Raw genomic sequence first — 25,176 nt, forward strand, 5'->3', positions numbered from 1 at the left:
TGATGGGGAGCAGCTGTAAATACAAATGAAGGTTCACTCACTGGCCTGCTCACCTCCTGCTCTGCAGCCCAGTTCCTAACAGGCCACGGGTCCAGGCCACGGGTCCATGGCCCGGGGTTTGGGATCCCTGACTTAATGTGTGCTTCTGTTATTGAAATCAACACACTCCCTCACACTTAGTTGTGTTTTCTCTGGACAGTGAACTTTTAGAGGGCAGGTATTCTGACTTATTTTTCGAATCCTCCCTGCTTATGACACAGCCCCATCACTCCTTCCTGGTAGCTAAATTTACAGTTTTAGACCTGAGTTGGCAGGCCTCAATCATTTTTTGCTTACATGTTAACCTTAACATTTAAAAAAATACTTTAAAAAGTGTTAACATGTATTGAACACTTACTACACAGCAAACACTTTTTCAGGCTTTTTACATGTATTTCCTTACCTAATTCTTAAATAACCCTACAAAGTAGAAATGGTTATTATACTTATTCAGATAAGATATGAGCAGATCAGAGAATGAGTATCTTACCCAAAGTCACATAGATAGTCACCAGCAAGGTGACATACTGTTTCCTGGGGCCCAGATTAGTGACCTTGAGTAAGGAATGGGTATCTAAAACAGCTGCTTGAATTGTTCACATATAAGCTTCCCTATTTTCTAAGTATTAAAGATTTGGAAAGCAGAGGATCAAGCCTGATAGTATGGACTTTAATGGAGTCAGCTTAGCCTTTCCCTTCCAGGTTGTGGCTTCCCACTTTTGTAGTCTGTCTCTGCAAATTGTAGATTAATCAGCATCACTTGCTGAGTCTTCTTTACTTGCATTACTTCTCTTTGAAGTGTAGCCAAATAAACAGAAAAACTTTCTTCTAGGAGGTTGATTTTCCTCTTCTGAGATGGATCCTGTATGTTTTGATTACAACTGCTACCCAGCCATTTCCAATTTCCCTCTTTTGGTCATTTCTCCCTAGTTTATAATGCCATCCAGCTTAGAAGAGCAAATATAATGAATATGATTTATCTTCCTTAAGATTAACAAAAATGAGAAGACCAAAGGCAATGTATAGCTCTCTAGAAGCTCATCCTAACTTAAAGTATTGATCAAATCAATCTTTGTGCTATTTTATTGTTCATAAGAGATTCTGTTGGAGACAAATAGCATTCTGATTGACTTTTATGATCATTATAAAGATACTATATTGGTTTGTAGGTAAGGAGTTCAGTCTGTCAGGGTTCAGGGTCAGTCCAGATAAATTTGAACCCCATTAGCAGCAAAAAGCATAATCTAGAGTTGAGGTCAAGTTATCAGGTCAGAGTCTGGATTTATGGTTCAGGATAAAAGCAGCAAGGAGATGTATAGAGATGAAAATCCAGAAATATAACCTCATTCCACATATGTGAAACTTGATCCTGGCCAACTTCACCAGTCTTCCTTCTCCTGCTTTTAATATGTGCTAGGATCAAGACTAGCCAATGACCACCACTCTCTCACTTGAGCACGCCTGCAATTACAAAGACCTAGAGTGCTTGTGTTTCTCCTGGCATGATGTCAGTCCATGAAACTTGGCAACCAACTAAACTACTCATCAGTCTACAAAAAAACCATGGCTTTGTGCGTTCAGATATCATAAGATATTGACAATGATGGAAGGACAGAGAATGGAATATGAACCATTAAAAAAGGTCAGACTTCCCTCCAGCATCCAGAAATCTCCAGGATGCCAATATCAGACTATGTAATTTACATCCTAATGAGTTTAGCTTTTCCTTTATAGTCATGTAATGTAAACTCAATTTGCAAGATCCTTTATGTAATAACTTTGAAGCTCAGGAACATACATGGGCATATGCCTTAACATGTTATGAAAGTTCAAGAGAGACCTGCAAAACCAATGGTAGAACGCAATCGGATTTAAGGCCATCCTTTCTATAGAATATGAAATAATCATTTAGATGGCAAAGGACACTTTTAAATAACCCAAACTCATCCAGATTTTTTACATTGAAGTCTATCCAAATATGTCCTCTTAAGACAACTTGGATTAGAGGAAAAGCAAAGACCTTAACCCAAAAAGAGCAGGTTGAAGCTTAGTTCTTCCCTTTCATGTTCCCATGATCATTTACAGTTAATTGCATGTACCTTGGTATTCCACATTTGGAAAATTTACTTCAAATATGTACCTTAAAACAACTACAGTTATTCAGATCAATAAATGAGGTGTTTTTTTCTTTTGGTCTACTGGTGCTAGTGAGGCTGAGACGGAGGCTTAATCACTTACTTCAGGTTGTATCAGAGTCTTGACCTTCTAAGACAGTGTGCTGCTGTGCTGAAGGTGGCATGGGAAAGGGTTTGTGGAAGTTGACATGAGAAATATGATTGGTTCATTGTTTTCAGTCTCTACTACATAGAGGCAAAAATCTGCAACTGTTTATCTCCATGGTATGATTCAAGTTATAGAAAAGCTGAATTTATAAATCTGTCATGGCTAGAATGATTCTATTTTTGACATTATGTATTCAAAATGTATTAAATACAAGACTCTTAAGTTGGGAATCAAGAACTGAGAATTCAACCACTACTCATTTAAATTCTCATTTCTGGAGGTACTTTTAGAGAATTAGAAAGCAGAAGGCACAGCCTATAAATTTCTCTTAGGTTTTGAATTCTGAATGCAGGAAAAAAAGACTTTGGGAAGTATGTGTTTCTCATTTTGTGGAATATTGAACTTTGGAAAACAATAGCAAATATTCTGGTAGGCATCTATAAAAATATATAATTACCCATTCTTCAGGTATATGTTTGGAAAAATGACAAAGTGTACACTAAAAACTTTTTCTAGGTGACCCATTTTGATTCATTAAGTTATTTATGAAATCACAAACCTATGGGTATTATGAAAAATATTCAATAAATTATGTTAAAATAATTGGATTTAGGGGAAAAATTCTCTACAAACTGTTAAACTATAATTCACCAAAAATAAATTTTAAATGTGTAAAGTGTTTAAGAAAAGTGAAATTATAAGCTGTAAAATATATATTGTATATATAGTTAATTAATCTTGCAAAGAACATGAACTTTATAAGGATATAAACAAGAAGGAAAATCATGAGGGCAAGGGCTGATATATTTGATTACATTAAAATTTAAAATTTTAATATATTAATAATATTTGTATCACTTGTAAGATGAGTTGATACCTTTTCCTTGTGAAACATTCTTATTAACCAATAAGAAAAGCACTAAAACTAAAAAAAGTATGTAAAGAAAAATTTCTAAAAGGTGAAATACAAGTTGATAATAAGCACAAACAAAAACAAAATTATTAGTCATTACTGTTGCAAATTTAAATAAAATTATGCTATTTTAAATCATTAAACAGAAGAAAAATAAAAAAGAGGTCAATGACTTAAAAAGTATAATGAGGGAAATAATGTATTTAATTGTTGTTGATGAAAATGGTGTAAACTTTTAATGATAGCATGTAGTAACATGGATTGAGTCTTAAAATATCCATATTGTTTTGCCTATAGTCTTCACCTCAGGTAACATATCCCAGAGTATTAATCAGAGATCCATAAAAAAATGAACCTACATGGAAATTTAAAAGGATATACTAAACAATATAACAGTTCTTCAGTAAGAGTGCAATAATATAATGGAATATTATGCAGACATCACAAATATGTTTTCAAATAATATTTACTACTAAAGGAATATTTTAATAATTTTCAAAAACTTAAAAGAAGAAGTAAGTACAAGTAAAGTAGTAGTAAAGTAGAATGTAAAGTAGGTAAGTAAGTTAGATTATAGAGTGGGAATTATGTTTTTACAGTACAAACCTGGGGGAGAGACTAGAGAGACTGAATAAAAATATAGTAGAACTTCAGGACTGCAATTCCTGTCTGTTATACAGGAAGGAGTTATGACGTGAATGAGGGGTTTAATGAGCTAGATTCAATTGTGCAAGCTACATAACTTTGGGCATGAGAAGGTATGCATAGAAACAACCTCTGGCAGACCTTGAGGTTTATCTCTTAGCAAAGTTTAGTTAAACATGGTGATAACTTTGAAATCAATGGGGTTTTTTTGCTTGTTTGTTTTTGCATCTTAAACATGTTTTCTATGTTTAAATCACAAGGATATAACTAAATGCAATTGTAGTGAAGACAGGAGTAGCACAGAAAATTTTAGAATCAGGCCAAGGATCTAATGTCAAGATATCACGGACAAGATGCTGAGGAAGAAGCCAAAGCATGTTCAGGGACTCCACCCAGACCATATGCTGCTCAAATGGAAGCTCCAAGTCTGAGTAGGAAATGTGGGGAAAGTTAGTCTGGTGTCAAATCTGAGATCTAAGCCTGCAGCATTGAAGTATGGGGTCAAATATAAGGTCTAGGATAACTAGTAATATGAGATCCCTGTGGGTAATGACCTATTATTATAATAGCCCTTATTTTTTTTAAATGTTAATGTCTGCACCTGATACACAGCAGAAATGCAGGTAACTGGAAATAGCTGCTGAACTGAGCAATCAGAAAATGAACGGATTTGTTTATGTTGTCATTTAAATTATCAGCCTAATGCTTTGTTAAATGTTTTTATTAGGGTTTCTTAACAAATAGAATTCAAGCTGTGGCCAAGGCAGTACTCAGAAGAAATTTACATACTTAAATGTATTTATCCAGTTAACAGAAATATTCAAAACATTCAAACAGAGAAGGGAAAGGAAAACAGAAACAAACATTAAAAGTGCAAGGAAGAAGTAAGAGTAAAAGAAAAATAAAGTAAAAGAAGAATACCATTTACACTAACATAAAAATTATGAACTGTTTAGATCCAAATTAAATTATGGATTCATCTGCTTAAGCCATTAAAACTTTTATAGAATGAAGAGATTGGATGCAAGATCAACCTAAAAATATCAGTAGCTGTCTTACGTACCAAGGGTGTGAATAATCAATTTACAAAATGTAATGAGAAAATAAGAGATCTGGATTGTAATAGAAGTAAAAATCTCAAAAACATTTAGGAATACAGATAATCAGGAAAGTTTAGATCCTATAAAGAGAAAAATACAAAATGTCATTGAAGTAAATAAAATAAGATCTAAGTAAATTAATTTGGCTCTCGTTTCCATTTTCTTCATTGGAAAATATTGTAAAGATGTCAGTTCTTTTCAAATGAAATTCTAAATTCAATGCCCTTTCAAAGGGATATTTTTGGAAATTAATAATTTGACTTTGAAGTTTACATAAAAAAAGTCTAAGAATATCCAAGAAATTTTGAACATAAAGAACAGTAGGTCATCTATCTTACTAGATAGTACAATGCTGTATAAATTTGTGCTATTAATAGTATTTTGATCACTAGAACATAAATAGTTCAGAAACAGACCCGTGTAAATATGACATGTTAGTAATTTACAGGAAAAATTCACATTTAAAATTAGTGGAAGAAATGTTAATCTCTTACATAAATATTGTTCAAAAACTAAATATGAAAAAAACAAAAAACAAACAATTTAGGCCTTCCCTGGTGGCGCAGTGGTTATGAACCCGCCTGCCAACGCAGGGGACACGGGTTCGAGCCCTGGTCCAGGAAGATCCCACATGCCGCGGAGCAACTAAGCCCGTGCGCCACAACTACTGAGACTGCGCTCTAGAGCCCGCGAGCCACAACTACTGAGCCCGCATGCCACAACTACTGAAGCCCGCGCACCCTAGAGCCCGTGCTCCACAATAAGAGAAGCCACCACAATGAGAGGCCTGCGCACTGTAACAAAGAGTAGCCCCCGCTCACCACAACTAGAGAAAGCCAGTGCGCAGCAATGAAGACCCAACACAGCCAAAAAAATAAAATAAAATAAAAAATAAAAATAAAAAAAATAAAAAACAATTTAGAAGAAAATGTATTCTTTTATAATCTTATGTAGAGAAAGGCTTCCTAAAATATATATAAAATTCAAAATCATGAGGGGAAAAAGATTTGCCTACATTAGAATTTAAAGATCTTTACAAAAATATTTACCATAAATATAGTTAAAAGCCAAGTTTCAGAGTGGAAAGGCAAAAATAGAAAATGATTGCAAATATATATGATAAACTAAGATTAATATCTATATTATATAAAGAGCTGTTATGAAGCAATACAAAAAGGAAAATAGCTCAATGGAAATATCAGCAAAGTACATGAACAGAAAGATCACATAAAAAATAAAACATCGCTTACTCATCCTATATTATTAAACTTCAACTTGGCATAAACCTATTAGAAGGCAATTTTATACTAACAGTTTAAGTGCTCATAATATATTTTAACCTATCGTTTCCATTTTTAGAAATTTACTTTAAAAATACTCAAATAAGCTCCTTGTATTAGGCACTGTTCTACGAGTTGGTTATAGAATAGTGAACAAAACAAATACAATTCCTTGTCTCATTGACACTGCTTTCCTTGGGCAGACTGACATTGAATAAGAAGCCAGATAGCCAGAGTACATAATTACAAACCACGATGGGTTCCTTGAAAGAAAAGTGTAGAATCCCATGAAAGGGCATAATAAAGGAATCACATACACATACATGCAGTAACACATCATGTGTACAGACACAATGTAAACATTTCACAATATGAAATGGTTGTCAACATTATGCTCATACATCATGAAATAGACCTAGCTTAGTAACATGAACATTTCTTCAAATTATAATTTAGGTGAAAAAAATTTCCCAATAGAGTGTATAGTCTGTTCCTAATTGTTTGTATTATATGTTTCTTAGCTCTTTCTGCAACATACATTCATTTCAGGATTTTCTCTAAGGATTCTTAACTTATCCTTCAAGCAAGTGTTTCAAACTGGGACCAGGGACTTCACATGCCAAGATTAGTTATTTGACAGAATACTCCTCTGTATTTATCACTGTGTTTTGAAACCAAGCGAGAAATCAGTGACCTAAAGACAAAAATATTGTGGTGGACAGTAAGTAGCACAGAGCTAGGGGCTATATATAGGAGTTACATATGGGAAGAATGATGAGATATCAAGGGTGAAAGGAAGAGTTCTTGTGCTGTCAGTGTCTCCTATCACCATGGAATCTCTCTAAATACTAAAATCCCAGTTTATAACTAGAAATTAGGATTAACATGTACATCCCCTGGGTGAGTGGGAGGGAACATTATCAATATACCTCCTGCCCTCCTAAATGAATTGAGGTGTATCTTGATGCTGTTTGCTTTTTTATTCTGTGAAAGAAATTGCATAAGACAGTTAATGTCTGCTTCTATAAAATTTATGGAATTTCTCCATAAAGACATCTATACATGTTTGCCTTTTCTTGCATAACTGTTTGAAATTATATAGTAAATTAATTCCTTTATTGTTTATAGATCCATCTATTTTTCTGTATTTCTTTTTGTGACTATTTTGAGGGGTTATTTTTTGTTCACTTGAGAGTCTATGCAGTTCGATTGCATTTTCAAATTTTTGGCTATAAAGTTGTTTAGAGTATCCTCATTATCTTTTAAATATATTTTCTGAATCTTAATTTTGTCTCTTTTTCATAATACTGTTTTTGTACCTCCTCTTTCTTTGTTTCCTCATCTGTCTTATTAAGAATTTCTTAACTTATTAGTCTTTTCAGATATTTTTGTTTCTTCAAACTATTTTTATTTTATTTTATTCATTTTATTTTGCTCTTCCTTTTCTACCTTTTTTAGATGAATTCTTTGCTCATTAATGAGCACTTTTCTCATATTAGGCATTTAAAACTATCATTGTCCCTCAAAATACTGCTTTAGTTTCATCCCACAAGGTTTAATATAATGTATATTCACAATATTTCAGTTTAAAGTTTTTTCCAATTTCCTTGATAATTTAGTATTATTTAGCCCATGAATTATTTGTAACTTAAAACAATTAAAAACACATTTTCTAGTTACCTTTATATTATTTATTTTTGTTTAATGATGTATTCAGCAGAAAACAGACTGTATGCTTTTTTTTTTTTTGCTTTAAGGCATTCCATTTTATTTATTTTCCCCTCATTCTCAATGCTTGCACAGAGATTGACACATAGAAAATGCTTAGTGCTTTTGAACACATGAAGGGATTTTTAAAAAGAATTTTAAAAATTGCTCCTAATAATACAACCTCTGAACAACACATCATATACAAAAATATGGAATGCTTCATGAATTTGCATGTCATCCTTGCACAGAGGCCATGCTAGTCTTCTCTGTATTGTTCCAATTTTAGTATATGTGCTGCTGAAGCAAGCACCAGACTGTATGCTTTTAATGTTATAATTTATATATATATTTTTTCTTAAAGGTCTTATAAATTGTTAATTTTCATGAATGTTGGTGGATTAGTAATGCAAAATATTCATCAGTTGTCCATTAGGTCAATTTAGTTAAGCATATTGAAATCTACTATAGTCAATTTTTTCCTGCTCATTATTCCAGAATAAGAGAGGATTTTGTCATATATACCCCAGATAATTTCCTTTTATAGTACTGTCAATTTTTGCTTTATATATTTTGAGACTATTATATTTTATGCATAAAAATCTAGAATTGTTTTATCCTCCTAGTGAACTGAATTTTATCATTCTGAAGTAACCTCTTTTTAATTCTATTAATACTTTTTACTATATGGTATATTTTGTTTGATATTAATGTAGCTACATCAACTTTTACATTCCACCCTTTTAAATCTGGCTATTTCAACATTTCCATTTCTTTATGTTTTTTTAGGGTCTAATAATTTATGTCTTTCAATTGGATTCAGTTCATTTAAACTTATTTATTGTTCTTATGGGTGTATGTAACATACATATATCTAATGATTGATTTTCTACTTATATCTAATCAGTTTTTAATTTATTTTCCTTTTTTTAGGTGTTTAGTGAATAATTTTTAATTGAATATCCCATTTTCTGGATTTACCTGATTGTTTCCTTATGGTGGTTAGCTTATTCTTCTATCCCTATATTTCCTATAAACCAGATGTTATTCCTGAAGGTTTTAGGATACAGGTTAAATATTTTTGGCAATAATATTCCAAAGTCAGTGTTTTGTACTGCACATTACATCATTTCAAGGAGCACACAGACTGAGGCTGCTGTTGTCAATGATGCTGAATGTGATCACGTGGTTAAGGTGGTGACTATCACATAGTTATTATCATGACATTAGTATTTCTCCATTATTAAAGAATATTTTTCCTTTTGCAAATAGCAAGTATTCTGTGACTATTTGGCACTGTGCAAAAATTCTGTTCCTCAACATTGCAGCTAGTGATTTTAACATTTGTTTATGATGCTTGCCTGAATCAAATATTCGTTGAATGTGGCTAAATGATAATTGATTAATTTTATTGAGTTCCTTCTTTGTTTAGCTGGCATTCTTTTGCTAAAGAAGAGCTTTAAAATTGGGGATAGGGCTTCCCTGGTGGCGCAGTGGTTGAGAGTCTGCCTGCCAATGCAGGGGACACGGGTTCGAGCCCTGGTCTGGGAGGATCCCACATGCCGCGGAGCGACTGGGCCCGTGAGCCACAGCTGCTGAGCCTGCGCGTCTGGAGCCTGTGCTCCGCAACAAGAGAGCCTGCGATAATGAGAGGCCCACGCACGGCGATGAAGAGTGGCCCCCACTTGCTGCAATTGGAGAAAGCCTTCGCACAGAAACGAAGACCCAACACAGCCATAAATAAATAAATTAAAAAAAAAAAAAAAAAAAAAATTGGGGATAAAATGCAGGTTCTCATATGAAGACAGAATAAATGCTCATAATTCTTTCCCTTTTCTACTAATTTCAGAGTAAGGAGTTGATGTAAGAATTACTTCCAATGGAGACAGATTTATTTCTTATTCTTTCACTCTCTCTCTCTCTTTCTCTCTCCTTTTCTATTTTCTTTACAAATATTATTGTGCTCATCATGTGCCTTCTCCAACCAAACTTTGCTCTGATCTGGTCACCGTCATAGTGAACTCAATTTCCCAGGCTTCCTTACCTACTGGCCTCCAGGTAAGTTCAGCCAGTATGAGGCACTATTAAAAGACTGGAGGGCAAAGGGAGCAGTAAAGCCAGGGCATGCCTCCCTCTTACTAGGCCTCTTCCAACAGTGGTGGCCTCTCCGTGTGACTCCAGTTCCCTCTGGACATCTCTTCCCTCTGGGGTCCCAACTCATACAGGCACCTCAGTTTAGTTTTCTCTCCTATTTGTGGCTCTGCTTCCAGGCCCTGATAAAATAACATCTTTGTACTTAGCACTGTTGGGGTGTCATGGCGTCCAGTTTCTATCAATTGAAAGTACTAAGAAAGGTATTTTTAAACATCATGTGTTCATTTTCATTTTCCTAATTCAAGTTCTCCTTATACACCCTTTCTTAACTTTTTAAAATTTTATATTTTCGTTCTATTCTCTTACACTGAAAATTTTATTCCTAATAGCATTAACATATTGTCTAATTTTCTATTACCTACAACATATATTGTTATTTCCTGGGCAACTTTTATCTGCAAAACATAAAATAGTTTTAATATTAAAAAATGCTGATATTTCTACTAACAGAAATAAAATTACTGATATTATTTAAGATTTTTAAATTATCTTGCTCTTAAAATAATCCTACTAAGAATGTAAAGTTTAGATTTTTATTTTCAAAATCTCCTAAATTGCTTATTTGTGGGTTTTGTTAGTAGTTTGATATATGATTATGTATTTGATTATATATTCATTTCGATTTGTTTTCATATTTATGGTAGCATTTTCTTCTTTTTTAGTAAATTTTATTTTCTGTAATATATAAAATGATATGGTTGGAAAAGCAAACTTTCCCTAGTATGCAGAAGCTCCAGTCCATGGAATTTCATTAATTCCCAGGATGAGAGGTGGTGCAGTGTGTGCTTACCTTCTTGGTCTCAATGTTATGACTTCTTGACATAAGCAGAATTCCTTGTTTTTCTTTTCTTTTAGCCTCATTCCTTCTTTTATAAGAGTATTCTTAATAGTACATTGAGAATTTTTATAATTGCATTACAAGAGGGTTTCGGGATCTCTAAGCCACCAAATTGCCAGAATAGGATCAGGATCTCTCGGGACTCTGCCATCTCTCTCTCTAATCTCAGAATCCAGGGCAAACTTCGTGCTTCTTAGTTTCTCAATAAATGGCTATTGAATGAAGAAGTAAATTGTCCCTCTCAAAAATATATTTTTTAATCAATAAAGACCATGATTTCTCAGCAGTGATGTTATTGACATTTTGGAAGGAATAATTCTTTGGTGTAAGGGCTGTCTTTTGCATTATAGGATATATATTTTTTAACATCTTTACTGGAGTATAATTGCTTTACAATGGTGTGTTAGTTTCTAATGCATTATAGGCTATTTAGCAGCATATCTGGCCTCTGACTACTAGATGCCAATAGCCCCAGTCATGGCATTCAAAAATGTCTCCAGACATTGTTAAATATCCCTTGATGGGAAATCACTCCCAGACGAGAACCATTCACATTAGACTATATAATAATACATTTTGTTATGTTGTTAATGACAATGTTCTTATACTTTGAATATCAGAGTTTTAGTCAACATGGTTGATGTTTGTGGTGAAAATGAAATTACCTGCAATGAATTCTTGGCTTGACTGAGTATCTCCTTGACACTTCATTGAGGAGTATCTATGCCAGAGAAAAGTATCCTTTTAAGTCCCTCACGAGGGCTAAAAACAGGCCAATGGGCTTTAGGAAATATACTTTCCTCCATGTGACTGTGGTCAAGGCCAATTAATTTAGAGAACTTTCCTGCCCAGTGTCTTACTGTGCTCTTCATTCTCTTCTGAGACAGTGTCCCCACCTTGTGTCTCCTAGCACAAGTTGACCAAGGCACCAATTTCCGTAAGAAACTTAGTGTCAGTCTTGAATAAGCAGTTGGACCAGTTATATGACAGAGATTTATTGGTCTGGTGACAAAGGGAATGAAAACTCTTGCTGTGAAAATGCTGATAAGCCCCATTAGTGAGGTTTGTACAGTCATTAATGCAGCTTTCACGTTTTTGCCAAAATACTCACTGTTTTCCTCCACTCAATGCATCACTCTTTTTCTACTGACTGATATTTTTAAACCCATCAATTATTTAAGAGTAAGGGAAGCATTATTAATATGTCAAAAATAAAGTCTTTTGGAGAAGATATTCCCTTCAGAGAAGAGCTGAGGGGAAATACATACACAGAGACAGGAACCCCTCTGCCTCTTATTAGATTGGTTAGCAAAGTACTGTTTTTGTTTCAACCAACAAACATCTTTTGAGAGTACATTTTTCACTTTGGGATACCAGCATGACATAGGGCATGTCTTACCAGTAACTTGTCACTAGAATGACAAAATTAGAGCATTTTTGAAAGTGAAAGGGGAACTATTAATAAATGCACTGGATAAAGGCATAACCAAGATTAATTGGCTCCAAATTTTAGGATAAAGTTGGGGAAATAAGTCATCTAACTGACCAGATTTTTATGGCCTTGAACTTAGAGGTAGAACAGATGAAGCATTCTGACCGATTCAGGGCAGGTAGAAGAATGTTAAATTCCTGTGCGCTGGAAACAGGGTGGGAGGGGGAGAGATAATTTGTGAAAGCTCTCAGAGAAACAGCTGGCATTGTTTGAGTACCAGCTCTATGTTATCCACGTGAAATAGAGCATGGACCCATACCATGTCTTCTAGAACTCTCATAAACTTCTAAGGAAAACAATTTTATACAACTCAAATGCTGTTACTTAGTGATGCATTGCTGATATTGTCATTAAGGCTAGATCAGTTCAGTTCAAAGCTATTTACTGAGCATGTGGCATGTGTCAGGTGCCTTTTGTCAGGACTCAAAGATGAAGAGAATGCTTCTCTTCAGGAAGTGGACAATCTGTGGGAGGAGCCTGCAGCATAGGGAGTTTTCTCTTTAGGGGAGATTTTAGAGTCTGTTTTAGTAAAGGGAGTGATTATTATACTCCTGGGATGCTAAAGAGCAAAAGAAAGTGAATATTTTACCTGTTTTCTGACACGTACTTTTTTACAAGCTAGGAGTACAAGAGTATTTACAGTTGCTACGTAATGGCAACCCTCGGTAAATACAGATGGCATTATACTATACTATCTCATTTAATCTTGAGACTATCATTTGACACATGCATTACTTCTCATTTTACGGATGAGAATACTAGGATTTTAAATGGCAGTGACAATTTCAAGTCACAGAATAATGTAACCTGAAACTATAAAGTAGGCTTAAGTTAAAACACTTCTTGTGAGTTCATTCTGATACCAATTCTATCTCCGTCCTGGATGATGGACAACTGACTGTGGATGGCTTCACAGTAATGGCAGAGGAAGCATTCAGGAGGTCAGCAATGCCAACCAAAACATAGGGCCGCTGCTTGTCACAGATGATGTGCGAAGTAGTCCCATTGTTTTATATTCTATTCTATTAAATATAATAAATTCTACTTTTTTAAAGACAGAGATCACAGTTTCTTTGCTTTGGACAAACAAAATGGAGACACTGCACTGAGTATTTCTGCAATGTGAGGTAGACAAATAGCCTGCATAATCCTGTTTACTTTGAATATCTTGGGGACTGTATTCTTCCATAGTCTCTCATTTTTAGTAGTATTTGTATTATAATGTTTTAGAATTGAAAGAATAGGGGAAAATGCTGTTTGGTCTCTATTTCTAATACCAACACTATAAAACAAGACTGTGATACAGGCATATAATAATAGCATGGGGATTCAATAGAAAAGGAAAGGGATTTGGGAATGATTTAGCAAAGGTGATTTGCATGGCTTAATGAGGATAGAAAATGACTTTCCGGTATATGCAAGAAACGTGAAACGGCAAAGGAAAGAATCAAGACAGCAACCACAAGGAGAAATCATTAAGTTCTCCCTAGAAAGAATTTTGGTGGCATCAGAATCTTGACTAAAGAAAGGAAAAAAGTAAAACATCTATCCTGCCTTTCCTATATAAACTACACCACTGGGTAACCAAGTAGTAGATGAAAGGAAGCTTCTCTTTGTACTTCCTCCAGCTAATGCATGACAAACTAATGCCATAGTTAATGGAACTAGAAATTACACATCAATGGCTGCTAACCATTGGAGGAGATAATATATTCCTCCTAGTGGAAGAAAACACTTCTAACTATGGAATAGTTTTTTTTCTTTAATTTTTATTGGAGTATAGTTGATTTACAATGTTGTGTTAGTTTTTGCTGTACTAAGTGAATAAGTTATACATATACATATATCTACTCTTTTTTAGATTCTTTTTCTATATAAGCCATTACAGAGTACTGAGTAGAGTTCCCTGTGCTATACAGTAGGTCCTTATTAGTTATCTATTTTATATATAGTAGTGTGTATATGTCAATCCCAATCTCCCAATTTATCCTTCCCCTGCCTTTCCCTCCAGTAGTCATCAGTTTGTTTTCTACATCTGTGACTCTATTTCTGTTCTGTAGATAAGCTCATTTGTACCATTTTTTTTTTTAGATTCCACATATAAGCGCTATCATACGATATTTGTCTTTATCTCTTATATTTAGTGTGATAATCTCTAGGTCCATCCGTGTAGCTGCAAATGTCATTATTTCATTCTTTTTTATGGCTGAGTAATATTCCATTGTATATATGTACCACATCTTTATCCATTCTTCTGTTGATGGACATTTAGGTTGCTTCCATGTCTTGGCTATTGTAAACAGTGCTGCAATGAACATTGTGGTGCATGTATTCTTTTGGATTATGGTTTTCTTCAGATATCTGCCCAGGAGTGGGATTGCTGGATCATATGGTAGTTCTATTTTTAGTTTTCCAAGGAACCTCCATTCTGTTCTCCATAATGGTTGTACCAATTTACATTCCCACCAACAGTGTAGGAAGGTTCCCCTTTCTCCACACCCTCTCCAGTATTTATTGTTTGTAGATTTTTTGATGATGGCCATTCTGACTGGTGTGAGGAGATACCTCATTGTAGTTTTGATTTGCATTTTTCTGATAATTAGTGATGTTGAGCATCTTTTCATATGCTTTTTGGTCATCTGTATGTCTTCTTTGGAGAAATATCTATTTAGATCTTCTGCCCATTTTTTGATTGGGTTGTTTGTTTTTTTGACATAGAGCTACATGAGTTGTTTGCATATTTTGGAGATCAATCCCTTGTCAGTCTCCTCATTTGCAAATATGTTCTCCCATTCTGTGGGTTGTCTTTTTGTTTTGTTTATGGTTTCCTTTGCTGTGCAGAAGATTTTAAGTTTAATTGGGTCCCATTTGCTTATTTTTGCTTTTATTTTCATTACTCTAGGAAGTGGATCAAAAAAATCTTGCTGTGATTTATGTCAAAGAGTATTCTGCCTATGCTTTCCTCTAAGAGTTTTACAGTGGCCAGCTTTACATTTAGGTCTTTGATCCATTTCAATTTTATTTTTGTTTATGGTGTTAGGGAGTGTTCTAATTTCCTTTTCTTTCCATGTAGCTGTCCAGTTTTCCCAGCACCAATTATTGAAGAGACTGTCTTTTCTCCATTGTATGATCTTGCCTCCTTTGTCAGAGATTAGTTGACCATAGGTGTGTGAGTTTATTTCTGGGCTTTCTATCCTGTTCCATTCATTTATATTTCTGTTTCTGTGTTATTATCATACTGTTTAATTACTCTAGCTTTGTAGTATAATCTGAAGTCAGGGAGTCTGTATCTATGAAGTAGTTTTACCATAAAATGGATATGCATTCTGAATAAGTCTTTGAATCCAAATACTAATTTACAAGAAAATCAGATAAGAGAGGAACATGTTAAACTAACCATAGGGAAGCAATCAGCAAAATATGGACAGGTGAGTCTACGGGATAAATGACTTGGTTTATTCCATAGACAAATTACAAGAAAGATATGGAAGAGAAACCTATGAAAAGATATTTAAAAGTTGTATCACTGAATCACAATATGTGGCTCTAAATTAGATCCTTTTGCAAACAAACTGTAAAATAAATTTATGACATTTATAAGACAACTGAAATTTTGAACACTGAGAATATTTGATGATATTAAGGAACTGTTAATGTTTTATAGTATGATAATGGTATTGTGGTTAAGTTTTATGGTAACCCTTTTCTTTTGGAGATACGATCTAAAATTTTTAAGACTGAAATGATAGGACATCTGAAATTTGCTTCACACTAATATAGAAGAGGTGGAGGGAAAAGATGAGATGAAAAAACAAGATTTATAATTGTCATGGACTGAATGTTTATGTCCCCCCAAAATTCATTTGCTAAAATTCTAACTCCTAAGGTGATAGTATTAGTAGTTGGGGCCTTTGGGATGTACTTAGGTGATGAGGGTAGATCCCTCATGAATGGGATTAGTCCTAATGCCTTAACAGAAGGGACATAAGAAAGCTTGTGAGAAATAAATGTTTGTTGTTTAAGCCACCAGTATATGTTAATTTGTTACAGCAGCTCAAACCAAGGCAATATTTATCAAGGCTGGTGATGGGTAGATGGAAAGTGGTTATACAGTATAGTAATGCATACTATCTGCTTTTTTATATTTTTAAAGTTTTCAAGAAAAAATAATATGAAAAGTAATAAAGTTGTCTAAGAAAAGATAATAGTTGGGCTGCAGTGGTACTGAGAAAATTTTTCTGACAACTTCCAAGACTCAGCATCTCAATGGAGTAGAAAATCTGGGAAGCTACCCTCCAGAATTTCTACTTCTAGGATAAAGAAGTAAAACATAATAAGAACTTAAGGGAAAGAGTTTTGCAATTTGAAGCTTCTTAGGAATGTTATGATTTATATGCTGTTTACACTCTTTATTTTTATTAATGAATCTTCTAAATGTATTTTTGTCCTAAGAATGTTTCTTAAAAATCTCAGCTGTCCTAGAACCTTATGATTTGGGCAAAATTTAGTCTACAACCAGGCAATGATTTTATGGAACTAATTATGGGAGCAGGGTGTGGGGACTGAAGGCAGATAGAAATAATGAAACATTTCGTGGACGGAAGTGTTCCAGTCCCAACGTTCCACTTTATTTATATTTAACAAGTCCAACATGACTAAGGGAAGAGTGCAAAGCAAAACAGAAGGTTGGCTGGGACTGAATTAGCCCATTCAGGCAAATGGCAGTGCACAGGGGCTTACTCATAATGTGTAGGTCAAGGAAACAAGATGAAAGGACTTCTTGAGTTATGTCCCATACCATCATACCATGTGCATACAAGAGTTCTCACTTTTGTCAATTCTCTGCGTGAATTGTATCATAATTTTCTCCTCCTGTATTTCATGGAGAATAAAAATAATAATTGTTTCAAAGACATGCATTCCTTTTCATCATCACTCCTCCCTGATGCTATCCCTCCCATCCTGTTTCTACTACATAAATTGCCATAGAAGTTCAGATGGTATTATCCCTGGAAGAGTCCTCAGAGAACATCTAGTGTAACTCCTTATTTCTCAGAGAGACACGGTGTCTCAGGATGATGGTAGCAGGTGCAGGTGGGGGGAGGGGTTGCAGGGGAGTGATTGAGGTCACTTGCCTGGTTATTGCGCAGCTGTTACTGACTTTCAGCACAGTACTCTTTCTCCCCCATGCTTTTCCATATCTTGGGTATTATTCATCCCTTTTGTTCTGGAGTCCTAGTGATTATGGCCCATGTCTTTTAAAATCTGTGGTCCAGGATGCTATGAATATAATCATTGATAGGAGAAAAAGGTGCTTGTCCATTTCCCTGGGCGTATCCCCTCAGAATCCCCTTTGCTTAGATTGTTGATGTGGGCCCTTTGCATACTCTGCCCTTGACAATCTCTTTTTATTAACTGGGTTATGTTTTTATGTTTCTAAAAAAAGTTGAGATACCAATATTTATTAATAAGTATAGTTGAATTATTAATTTTCATGGAGTAATTGTGATTCATTTTGGTGAAAATCTCAACTCTAAAGAGAAACCAGAGGATGCTAATATTCCCATTGCTGAGGAATAGGCTATTTTCTTGCAAGTCTATGACTAAACAAATGACATTTGGAAAATTTTTTTCTTAGAGCTGATTAATGCCGTGGCCAAGATTTATCTCTTGGCTGAAGCTTCTTGGCAGATGGATCAGGCAGAGACACGGGGAATACTGAGCTACTTGGCATCCTTTTATCAAACTCTTTGACATATTTTTTGATTCAGGGAATATCCCCTTAAAGTTCACACTTGGGCATGACAGGTTGGAGTTGACTAAAATATAGATTCACAAGATCTCCTGGTATAAGAGACAAGTCTATAGACTAGTTATTAGTAGGTACTTACTAAAGCAAGCGTTGCATCATGGTGGAGAGCATGTGCTCTGGTACGAACCGGGCTTAACTCCTGATCCACAATTTCCAGTTACATAACCTTAAAAAATTACTTTTCCTGCCTATGCCTCAATTTCCTCACTTATTTATGATAAGTGATAATGACAGCTACTCATTTAACAGGGCTTTATCAGGCTGTTCTGAGATTTAAGTGAGTGAATGCATATGAAGCCCTTAGAACAGTGCCCAGTACATAATAAGCACTCAGTCAGTGTTAGTCATTATTAAATACCTAGTCTTGTCAAAGCTGCTCCAAACCATCCTTTGCCACAAGGCATCTCTTGATTACTTTCTTCTAGATCCTTTCCTTTTCTCTTGTGCCATGGAAACATCAGGAGTTTAGAGGCTGACAATCCTGGCTTCAAATCCTGACAGTAACACTTACTAACAAAGTGAATTGGGCAGGATACATACCTGCTTAAGCCTTTGTTCCGTATCTATAAAATTTGGATAAAATAACACCTACCTTTTTCCTAGAACAGAAGTTCTCAAGCCAGATGGCCCCTCAGTTCAGGCCACACTTCATCCCATTCATTATGGCTGACCGTGTCTCATCGTTCAGGCTTCTGTACCTCTTCCCTGGAGGAGTTTTCTCTGACACTCTGCCTGTTTTCTATTACTGCATTGGTTTTATTACCATCAGAACCTTCCTCACAATCTGTAATTGTAGCACTGTTTGTTTACTTATACTCTGTATCCTCTCAGACTATAAATGCTCTGAGGGAAGAAATAATGTGAAGTATCTAGCATGTTATCTGGCACACAGGAGACATAATAAATAAATATCATTTGCCTGAATGAATTTTCCTTAAGTGTCAATAAAAAAATAAATACCTGAGGAAAATACCAACCCCCTTAACAATAGTAAGACTTAACTTGTGCAGCAATCATAAGGGATTGTGGTAAATTCACAGGCACCTTGCCAGGCTTCCTCTCTTCCCTGTAGGGTCCTTGCCAGCCTACACACAGCTGGGGTCCCCTTGCTTCCTGCTTCTGGATATGGTGGATTTTCCCTTAGCCAGGACAAAGGGCTCAGGCTAAATTCTTCTGATTTCTCTGTCTTCTTATTCAGCCTTGGTTTCTGAAGGTCACACCAATTTGTATGGACATTGTTTTTTTTTTTTTTGGACATTGTTGATCAACAAAGAATAGAATCTCCCATTTCCCAGAACGTTTTAAAGTCTCCCTTGAGTGCTGGATATTCTTACTTTTCAAGGCTCCATCTCCTCATCGTATCAAACATGTTAAAATGAATTAATATCTGCATTTAATACAATACTCTTACAGTAAAATGTATTAGAAGAGATTTTTATAAATTGCTCTTGAAATGTTTGGCTATGACTAACATTTCATTTTTGATTTGCTGCTAAAAGAAAGAAAGAGAGACATGCAATCTATCAATACAGACAGACAGTCTTATGAAGGAGGCATAGTGAATAAATAATTACACAAGTACTCATTAAATCAGTGCTTTTGGAGTTCCTGTTTTTGGATTTTGCTCCAGAAACGATTTTGATAAAACAGTTAACTTTAATTCTTAAAAACCTATGGGTTTATTGTTTAGAGTTTCTAGATTTATTAATTAGACAATGTTATTGGAAGGCAGTGTACTGTCTCACTTAAGGAAATGAGCTGCGTTATGAGGTAACAAGCTTGCCATTGCTAGAAGGATTTGAGCTGGCTTCATGGAATGTTACTACCTCCTTGGATTTTGTGAACCACACAGGACACATTTGGAGTGTTTTAACAATCCTAGGCTGGAAAATGTCCGAAAATATCAATTCTCCGAGCTAAGGAAATATATGCATTTGGTTGATACGCTGAACTGTGTTGATAGTTTGACAGACTTGAGTTTGACACCTGAGTCTATTGATTTTCCTGGCTCACACTGCAGATGTCCACTTCAGGTAAGTGAGGGCCCTATTATATATAACAGGAATTGCAAGTGGCTTTGAGCATGCAAACACACACACACAAACACACACAATTTTAACTCTGCAGAAGACATTCAGGCCCAAATTGAATTCCGTCCAAAAGTCTGATGTAATTTCATTGTCAGAATATATTCTGTCAAAACTTTTAAGGCTTCCTTTCCTCCTCAGAATGAAACTGTTTCGGTAATGAAGTCCTTTTTGGTTAATATTGTATCTATTGGGAGGGAATGAGTTTAAAGAAATTTCTGCTGATTATAAGGGAAACGTGGGCCAGGCATTGGGAAACCCTATGTGGGTGGCTGAGTAGAGTTAGAGGCACTAACTCTGTATTTTCTAGGGTTCTGTGATTGCAGGTAAAAGCCTGTTAAATAAAAAAATGGGACATGGTCCTCTGGAACTAGGAATAGAATAAATGAAAGCTGAGGAGGACTCTCCCTGTCTCTCATGCCTGCTTCTCGCTGAACTTCTCTTTTCTCTCCCTGCTGACTGGCTTTCCCTGTGACTCAGTGGAGATGGCAGGAGGTGCCTGCCCCTTAGCTTTGAGGTTTACAGCTTCTCCGTTCCAGACACCAGACCACACTGGGATTGCAATCTCCAGCCGCAACTCCGAAATTCTAAAAAATGGACTGGAATCTGCCCAGTTTGTATTAGGCGTCCACCCTCAGCCCAGTCAACCTTGTCCGTGGGGAGAGGATTTTTCCATGTGACCTGATTGTAAGCAGCCCACTTTTATGAATGGGGTAGAAAGTTCCAGGAAAATAGGGTGTCTTTGGCTCACAGTGTAGAACTCCTTAAAAGATGCCCGCTACTCTATCCTTTTTAAGTTGTTATAAAAATAATTAAGAGAAGCAATTTACATTCTAAGAAAAAAAATTCATTATAAACAAATCTTGCACAGAAACACAGGTAACCAAAGCAAAAGATAATGAAAACTATCTTTATTTTGCCTGAACAGAAAATACAATTAAACTACTCCCTAAGTTAATAATAAACATAGTCTGTCTTTATCGAATGCCTCCATTTGCATGCCTTCAAGCATTCTCATGATTAAATACAAAATCAACCTGGGTTGTATTTTGCCACAGATAAGATTGTGAGGCAGGAATGACCCCTTGGGGAGACTTTCAGATGAAGGTGGCTGAACCACTGCCCCAAAGGATCACCTCTGATTCGTGGGACACACTCAGAGCTTCCAAAGACAAAGGATGCAAACGCGCAAGTGCCTACCGAATTAAAATCGAGTGAAGTTGCCTCTTAGTCACTGGGAATTTGATGAGGGGAAATAATCTCACTCAACCTGTCCCAATGTGCTAAGCTCTGTAGCCACTGTTAACTCTCCCCTCACCTTATTTGCTCCACCTAGCTTCTGATATTTCTAAAATATCTGGCCACTTCTTCACTTAAATAGACCTTATCATTATCCTGGCAGAGTTACTGGAAAACTAGGTTTATAAATTATTCATTCTTCAGTGAACAAACATTCATAAAGTACATTCATTTTTGGTTGCCCCTGGGAACAAGGAAATGGAGAAGACACACTTCCTGCCCAGGAGAGGCTCTACTGGTCCATTTTTTATTGAATTTGAACCAATTTTTATCATTACGATTATTACTTATTTCCTGCTAAGGAAAGAGTTTTGGAGAGAGCTACAGGCTAAGGCTCAGCCTGATTGGAAGCTGCTTTGGTTTGGTCAGATTCGTTTTTGGTAGAGGTGAGTAGTTCTTATCATTTAATTATGGCTCTCATCATTTCTGCCCGTGTCTTAGAGTTGTGTGTGTGTGCACATGCACACACATGCTTGCTTTGGGTTGACCTTAGGGCATGAAGTTTTGCTTTCCCCAAATACCTGAAATGTTTGTTTTACTTACGCTCACCAACCTGCTATTCTTGATGAGGGCTCCTCAGGTACAACTGGATAAAAAATAAATTGCAAAGGCTTCTGTGATATTTTGTGATACTTACTTTATAAGATCAGGATAAAATGGAAGACTATTATTTGATGGCCAGCTTGTGACTAATTTAGAAAATAGAGGAAATTAGGCTGGACATCCCTCAGCCTTATGTCTCCCACCCTGTTAAACTCATCTACAAGTGCACACAGCCATCCTACTCTTCCTTCTCTCCCATGTGAAACGAAGCCTCCCTGCTTGTGCTCTGGACGTATGTGCTCCTGCAGGACTTGGCTCTCTCTAAAGCCTCACCCGATGAAACACACAAATAAGACAATATACACATCTGATAATATGCACAAGTCTCTTTCATCTTAAAAAGAAAAGAAAACAAAAAAGGTTCACCAGTCTCTTCTGCAGCTCAGCACTCTGCACCGACTGCAGCTATATCATTTCCCTCCCCTCTCGGTTGCCTGCTCCCTTCCTGTTCAGGCCTCAATTAACTTTAATCCAGCTCTCATATCCTCATCACCTGACTGAAACTGCCCAAGCCAAAATCAGCAGTCACCTTGGAGTTGCCAAAAGAGACTTCTCCATCTGTAACCTTCTTGTCCTTGCTTCTGTCCTTAATACTTTTGACCACACCCGCAATTTTAAACCTAACTCCTCCTGACTTTGGGGTACCACCCACTTTGTGTTCTTCCCTGCTGTTTTTCTCACAGTGATGTCCTGCTTGAGACTTCCTCCTCATCTGGCTTTCTCACTACCCCATCATTCTAAGTCTCTCTAATCTCTGTCTTCGTCCACATTTCTTTTCTGGTGCACCAGACACATGTGTACAACTCTGGACATTTGGACTTCCCCACCTGGATACCCCATGAGTCTCAAATCAACATGACTGTCTGGTCTCATCTACCTACACATCATTCTGCCCAGACATGTTCTTCTTCCTATGTTCCTTAGCACAGTGAACGACACTAATTTGAATGTAGTTTCCCAGTCCAGAAACTTTAGTCACCCATGTTTTCTTCATGCTCACCCTAAACATTCAAAGTCCTTGTGGCTTATTTAGCTATCAGTTGTATCTTGCCTGGATTATATAAACAACACTAAGAAGTCTCATTTCATTGATTCCAGTCTTACCCTCATATCCATCCAACTGCACTGAAGCCAAGGTAATCTTTCTGAAACACAAACGTGGTGATGCCAATTCCCTGCTTAAAATTCTTTGAAAGGTCTCAGTAGTGCAGAGTGAAGTCCACGCTCTTTAGCATTGAATGTGCAGTCTTAATCTTTTTGCTTATGTCTCTAGCTTCATTTCCTACCAGCTCTTCACTCTCAGATTCTCAGCTGTATGCTCTGTGGCTTGAGAAAAGCCAAATCTTTTTTTAAATTTATCTCCATCTTTTCAGTCCATAAGAGTTTCATTTCCTCTTACAGATTTGCCAAAAGCAAAGTAGCAAATCTGATCCCCTGTAATGCAATCAGCCTATAATTTGCTTCAGTATGAAAATGTCTGTGCTTCTGATATCCTTGGTTATGTCAACTTCTCTATTCTTGCCCCCATTGCCCTGAAGGGGGTAATTCAGAGACTGGAGCATTGACAGTGATGAAACAGGTAGGTTCTAGGCCTGGAGCCTAGCAGCTCCAATCCATTCATTCTTTTGTCTGGTCCTGTTTTGTTGTTCTATGGAACTGGAAGACTGGTTCCCGGGGCACCTGGCAATTGGTCAGTCCAAGCTCGTGGTGGTTATTCCTCATTAACTGGCACAAGTATATATTAAGGTTTCAGGTCAACACTATTTTGCATATGCCAACCCCCATGCATAGAATTTTCTCCCAACTCCATGCTCTGTTTCTCCAATTCAGCACCTGGTGAAATCTCTTGCTTCCGGATGCAGCTCACATACCTCCTCCTCTGTGCCTCATTCCCTCACATCCCTGCTGTCAATGACAGTTAATTACTTGCTCAAAGCTCACACAGCACTATGTACATCCCTCTAGCACTGCATTTAACCCAGTGTGTGCTAAAGACCACACTTGTATCTGTTTCTCTCTTTGCCCTTGAATGAAGTCTTCATCGTCGGTCTCTGAGTTTCAGTCATCACTGTTTTCAGTGTCTAGCATGGTGCCTAGCATGGAGTAGTTGCTCAGTAAATGTCTCTGAGATGAACAGTGTATACCTACTTGGAAGAAAATAATGGAACGTATTTATCCTATTGTCTAACTTCATTTACAAAGGCATTTCAAATAGAATCACAAGGCGTCAGAACAGACCTTTGAAATCACTAGGGAGTGGTGTTAACTGTTTCTCAATGAAAACCCTTAAGCAAATGTATGTGGATAAATGAAAGGAGTATCTGGAAGATTCCACTGGAGCTGTTGTGGTTTCCCAGAGTCAGCTGATCCCTGTAAGCAATCCTAGATCTGATAAAGAGCCCTGAGCTAAACAGATTGGCTCTTTCTTGAAGCTCCTCCGACTAGGCTGCCTTGGCTCTTTAAGGAGAACTCCCAGGCTTGAGTGACAAGTATTTCCCCAGGCCACAGCAATGTGGGACATTATTCAGTGGGTTTGCTCACCTTTCACGCTCCTAGTTGAACGATTTATTGAAACTCTAGTTCTGTTGAAATCCCTCCCTCTGATGCAAGGTGGTCTTAGGCACTGTAGTACCCACGCTCCGCATGTCACAGGAGTCCCCTGCACTCCCAGGCCCCAGTGCGAAGATGTGATGGCTGACAACCCCAGGCGGAGCTGTACCTGGCACAGTGCTGCTGCAAGGACACGCGCCTCTCCGTGGTCTGACGATCCCTCCAACACATCTGCCCTTTCAGGATTTTGCTTCTAGCTGTCAGCCTTGGGGTTGGCTCTCCTTCACTTGTTTCAGTAGATTTAGGCTGGACTCAGAGTTAGGGCTGCTGAGAATTCGTGTCTCTCTTCTTTCCCAGTGGTGCAGCTATTTCCT

The 25,176-nt window shown here is 36.5% G+C and overlaps 1 non-coding gene across 1 annotated transcript; it reads right to left on the reverse strand.

Moving 5' to 3' along the window:
• Positions 1-8,173: 8,173 nt before the first annotated feature.
• Positions 8,174-8,280, reverse strand: LOC114238100 (U6 spliceosomal RNA). Its single transcript, XR_003623522.1, has one exon. It is a non-coding gene; the product is annotated as a U6 spliceosomal RNA (small nuclear RNA).
• Between the last annotated feature and the right edge of the window lie 16,896 nt (positions 8,281-25,176).

This window comes from Balaenoptera acutorostrata, chromosome 12 (assembly GCF_949987535.1).
Source record: "Balaenoptera acutorostrata chromosome 12, mBalAcu1.1, whole genome shotgun sequence".
In the NCBI taxonomy this organism is placed as follows: domain Eukaryota; kingdom Metazoa; phylum Chordata; class Mammalia; order Artiodactyla; family Balaenopteridae; genus Balaenoptera; species Balaenoptera acutorostrata.